Below are 6,317 nucleotides of genomic sequence, written 5' to 3'. Positions count from 1 at the left end.
CTCTTCCAAAATTTTCAGATCTCCTTTTGTTCAATACCCAACAACCCCAACAACCGCAGTCCATATTAGTCATTTCACAAGGTCCCGGTATAATTTGTTAGCTCACAATTCACAAATACTGTATATATTTAGTACTATTTTATATGGGAGTTTAAAATAGAAATAACAGGTATTTTCCTTTTATATGCGCAATGTATATATATATGTCTAAAATAATATTCAATGTTAAAATCTTAATTATATTAAAATAATTTTAATAATTGTGTGTATAAATATTTTATGCGAATTAAATCGGCCTTAATATTTGAGGGTATAAAATATTGTAATAAATAATTAATTAATTAAAATGCTAAAATATCAATTCTACCAAGAAAAGGTGATGGGCGAACTTGGACCTTATTTTAGTGTCGGTTGGTGCAGAAATTTAAATTTAAATAAATCAAAAATAAATAATGTCATTGGAATCTTTATGAATAACGTGGTCGTCAGCAACTCAATGTCAAGAATCTATATATATATAAAAGTAAAATCCTCCTAACAAATTTTTCTCCCAAAATTTTTGTAGTAAAACTTATTTGGTAAGTAAATGTCAAATGGAAATTAAATAAATAATAATAATAATAATAATAATAATAATAATAATAATGTTATTACCTTAAATAAATAAATTATTATACTTTCCCTTAAATAAATAAATTATTATATTAGGACTATGTGGTCTAATGGTACCCGAGTTGGACTTCCATTTGGAAGGTTATAAGTTCGAGCTTCAGTGGAGGCATTATTAGCTCTCTCTCTGTGACATACTACAATGTAATAGAGCTAGTAGCATTCAAAAAAATAATAAATTATTATACTTTCCTTTTGAATTAGTATTTTCTATCTATAAATACAAGAGCTTCTTCAATCAAAGAATCTCATACTCATCTTTCTGCTTTCTTTTTGTATTGTATGAATTTTCTACATTTTTCTAACTATATTCTCACGTACTTCAATATGTTTTGCAGTTTGGACATCATGAATAGCTTCATCAACGATATCTTCTTGAAGCTCGCCCAAGAAGTGACTCGCTTGGCCCACTACAACAAGAAGCCGATAATCACTTCCCGCGAGATCCAGGCTGCCATGAGATTGGTTCTTCCTGGTGAATTGGTAAAGCACGTTGTCTCTCTAAAAACACTAAAGCAGACACCATATTTACAAGCTCTTAGATGAAATCATTTAAATCTATGTTTCGTTTTTATATAATCTCAATTAGGGATTAATAGATGTAAAGTAACTTGGATTTGAGTTTAATTTCATATTATTCTTCCAAAAGGTTTAATTTCATATTAAAAGTATTGTTATCTACCTTTAACTATCAGTGAATCGATTAGCATTCTCAAAAAAAAAAAAAAAAGAATGTCTATATCTACGTGCATTTAAGATGTAACATGTGTATGATTCATTAGGCTTTGAGGCAGGAGAACACATCTGGGTACATTGGTGGATCTGTATCTCATTGCAAAAAAATATCCATACAATTAATTAATTAATATAATTACAATTATCATTATTCTAATTAAAAAAAAACTAAAGAATTAATTGTAATAATGAAATTTGTTATTAATATTCTGTTACTAATTGACATAGAAATCAGACTAAAAGAAAAACGAAATTAATATTAAAAATGGACTCGAATTAAAAAAAATGTGTTTAATAAGTAAATAACTAATTTGCTAGACAGAAAATTAGGGTAAAGGAAAAAGAAAATGATTATTAAACATTGTACCAGATTATTTTTATGATTGAAAATGAATATTACAAACGTAACAGATTGTTTTTATGACCAGAAATAAGAATGAATTTTACACACGAAAATCTATTATTAATATTCTGTTATACTAATAGGCATGGGAATCATGTCAAATGAAAAAAGGATTTAATATTAAAAATTTATTGGAAATATAACACAGTTTTCCCTACGAAAAATTAGTAACCACCAAATGAAATATTAGGAAAAAATTATGAAGAAAAAAGAAATGGAAACAAATATTAACTTTTTCTATGAATGAAAAAAGGAAATGAATATATCCATATTTCACTTAAAATATAATCAGTAATTATATTATATTATTATAATTATATTAATTATTTATGAAGAAAAAAGGAAATGAATATGAAAGGAAAAAAATAAAATTTAAACACGAAAATCTATTATTAATATTCTGTTATACTAATAGACACGGGAATTAGGCCAAATGAAAAAAAAAAGATTTAATATTAAAAATTTATTGAAAATATAACACCGTTTTTCCTACGAAAAAATTAGTAACCACCACGTGAAATATTAGAAAAAATTATGAGGGAAAAAGAAATGGAAATGAATATTAACTCTTTCTATGAGTGAAAAAGGAAATGAATATATTCATATTTCACTTAAAATATAATCAGCAATTATATGATTATAAATATTATAATTATATTAATTATTTATGAAGGAAAAATGAAATGAATATATTAATAGTTTACTGGAAATATAATCAGTAATTATATTTTTTATAATTATATTACTTTTTAATTATGTGAAATGAATATTAATTCTTTTTATGAACGAGAAAGGAAATGAATATTTCACAAAGAAATCTGTTATTAATATCATGTTACTAATCGACATGGAAATCAGGCCAATTAATTGACAATTATTAGAAAAATGAATAAAAATCAATATTAATTCTTTTTATGAAGGGAAAAAAAAAGAAATATATATATTCAAAAGGAAATGAAATATGAAGAAAAACGAATGAATATGTTTATATTTCACTAAAAATATAACACAGCTTTTGGCACAGAAATCAGACCAAAAGAAAAAAGAAATTAATATTAAAAATGGACTCGAATTAAAAAAAAAATGTGCTTAATAAGTAAATAACTAATTTGCTACACAGAAAATTAGGGTAAAGGAAAAAGGAAATAATTATTAAACATGTACCAAATTGTTTTTGTGATTGAAAATGAATATTGCAAACGTACCAGATTGTTTTTATGACCAGTAATAGGAATGAATTTTACACACAAAAATCTATTATTAATATTATGTTACTAATAGGCATGGGAATCATGCCAAATGAAAAAAGGATTTAATATTAAAAATTTATTGGAAATATAACACAATTTTCCCTACAAAAAAAAAAAAAAAAAAATAGTAACCACCAAATGAAATATTAGGAAAAAATTGTGAAGGAAAAAGAAATGGAAACAAATATTAACTCTTTCTATGAATGAAAAAGGAAATGAATATATCCATATTTCACTTAAAATATAATCAGTAATTATATTATTATAATTATATTAATTATTTATGAAGGAAAAAGGAAATGAATATGAACAGAAAAAAATGAATTTTACACACGAGAATCTATTATTAATATTTTGTTAGAGTTAATACCCAAAATCGTCCTCGACTATAGTGGTTTTTCTCAATTTCGTCCTAAACGACTTTGGTGACCTAATATCGTCCCAGACTTTTGTGTTTCGCTCAATTTAGTCCCAGACTTTTGTGTTTTTGCTCAATTTAGTCCTTCATTTGTTATTCTGTCCATTTGGTGTTAAATAAATAGACAATTCAGTAATTTTAATATTGGCATCTCTTTACTCATAGACATGTGAACTGCGAAGTCCTTTTTTTTTACGAATTACTCCCAGAATTACTCCTAAAACTGCGAATATAAAATTTGATTTGCAGGTCCGGGAGTAATTCTGGGTGTAATTCGTACAAGAAAGAGGAATTTCGCACTTCATAAGTTGAAAGTAAAGAGAGATCAATATTGACATACTGAATTGTCCCTTTATTTAACACCAATTTGACGGAATAACAAATGGAGGACTAAATTGAGTGAAACACAAAAGTCTGGGACGATATTAGGTCACCAAAGTCGTTTAGGACGAAATTGAGAAAAACCACTATAGTCGAGGACGATTTTGGGTATTAAACTCTATTTTGTTACTAATAGACACAAGAATCAGGCCAAATGAAAAAAAGATTTAATATTAAAAATTTATTGAAAATATAACACCGCCTACGAAAAAATTAGTAACCACCACACATGAAATATTAGGAAAAATTTATGAAGGAAAAAGAAATTGAAATGAATATTAACTCTTTCTATGAGTGAAAAAGGAAATGAATATTACTCATAATGAATAAATATATGAATTATTATACATAGTAGCATGGAATTAATTAGTAGGACAATTATATTAGGTAATCTAATTAATAATTTACTTTTTAAATTATATTCCCTTTTTAATAATGAATATTTTCTTAAAGTATATACACAGATTATGCTTATCAATATAGAATTAAAAGTGTATAGATGTATAATATTATTAGTACAAAATCAATTATGCTTGCCTTAATAATTAATTATTAATATTATTGCCTAATAATTATGTGTTGTCACCTTTTTCGGGGTAATTATTATGGTAATTTATATACATATATATTTTTATACTTAATGTATAATATTATTGGGAACAAAATAAATATACTTACCTTAATATATATAGATTATTTTTAATATAATTTCCTAATTTATTAAAGGTAATTATTCTAATAATTTTTCTTTCATTCTTTTGTGTAATTATTATGGTAATGTATTTAAATATTAGAAGTCAAAAAATGTTATAATTAATATAATTAATGAAATTATTATTGTAATTGCCACAATATTTGTTAATTATAAATAATATAATTAAGAAATTTGAGAAATATAAGATTTCTTCCGTAGAAATATTTGTGACAATTTCATTAAATTATAATTAATAAAATATGAAATATAATTAAAGAAATAAAATTATAAAATTAACAAAACATGAATATTTATAATTTTTTTTAAAATATACATACATACACTTTTTAAATTTCTAAATATAATTTTTTAAGTATAAATCTATCAATATAAATTAAAATTAATGAAATTATATTATAATTTTCCTATATACATATTAATAAATATTATGTGTATATACAATGTATTATACAATCATATAAGGATATGCGTTAGATTAGAGTTTATATTTCTTCCTACAAAGTTAAGAATTTACATTTTTATTGATTTCTAAGTACAATTCTCTTAGTTATTATTATTCATATTGTTAGAATTAATATATATATATATATATATATATATATATAATACAATTTGGAATAAATAAACTTAATTATATGATTTTTTTCTATAAATTTATCTAAATATGTACATGATTAGAGATTATATTAACCATACAAAATTTAAATTTAAATTTTGTATGTTATGAAAATAGATACTTGACCAAATATATAAAAGTCCAACTATATTATTATATTGTACATTTTAATATTTTTTTATTTTTTATTTTAATTTTAAATTCATAAAAACAAAAACAAAAAAACAAAAAAAAAATTCCAAGCAACACACGGGTAAAACACTACATTTAAAAAAATACAATTTCATAAATATCATAAATTAATTAGTACAATATCATTTATATTTATAACAATTAAATAAAAAAATAAATAATTTCAAATATATGAACCAATGATTTCAAAATGAAACTAATATACAGTTACAAATAAATATAGCATGATTAGATTTACTTTAATTAGTTTTAATTCCCTTAATGATATGACTTTTCTTTTATCAGTTTTTTGTGGGAGACTAAGGGAGTGTTTGAGTTGCTGGAAATTATTATTATTTTTTGAATACTTACTAATAAAAAAAAATTAAAATATTTTTTACCCCCCTCCCCTTCCCCCAATAACATGTGTAAATCTTATATTTTTTAAAATTACAATTTGATAAATATTATAAATTAATTAGTAGAATATTATTTCTGTTTATAAATTATAATAATTAAAAAAAAATCATATATGTGAACCAATGATTTCAAAATGAAATTAATATACAGTTACAAATAAATATAGCATGATTTGATTTACTTTAATTAATTTTAATTTCCTTAATGAAATGGCTTTTCTTTTATCAGTTTTTTATGGGAGGCTAATGGAGTGTTTGGATTGCTATAAAATATTTTAAAATAAAAATTCATACTAATAAAAAATCATTTTAAAATATTTTTTTAACCCCTCATAACATGTGTAAATCTTATATTTTTAAAAAATACAATTTGATAAATATCATAAATTAATTAGTACAATATCGTTTCTGTTTATAATAATTAAAGAAAAAATAAATAATTGAAATATGTGAACCAATTATATCACAATAAATCTTTCAAAATTTAAAACAAAAGAACGGAAATTAAAAATAGAACGAAAATATTTCAATAATAATATT

Source organism: Ipomoea nil, unplaced genomic scaffold (assembly GCF_001879475.1).
Source record: "Ipomoea nil cultivar Tokyo-kokei standard unplaced genomic scaffold, Asagao_1.1 scaffold3321, whole genome shotgun sequence".
In the NCBI taxonomy this organism is placed as follows: Eukaryota; Viridiplantae; Streptophyta; class Magnoliopsida; order Solanales; family Convolvulaceae; genus Ipomoea; species Ipomoea nil.
Note: the sequence above shows the minus strand (reverse complement) of the source record.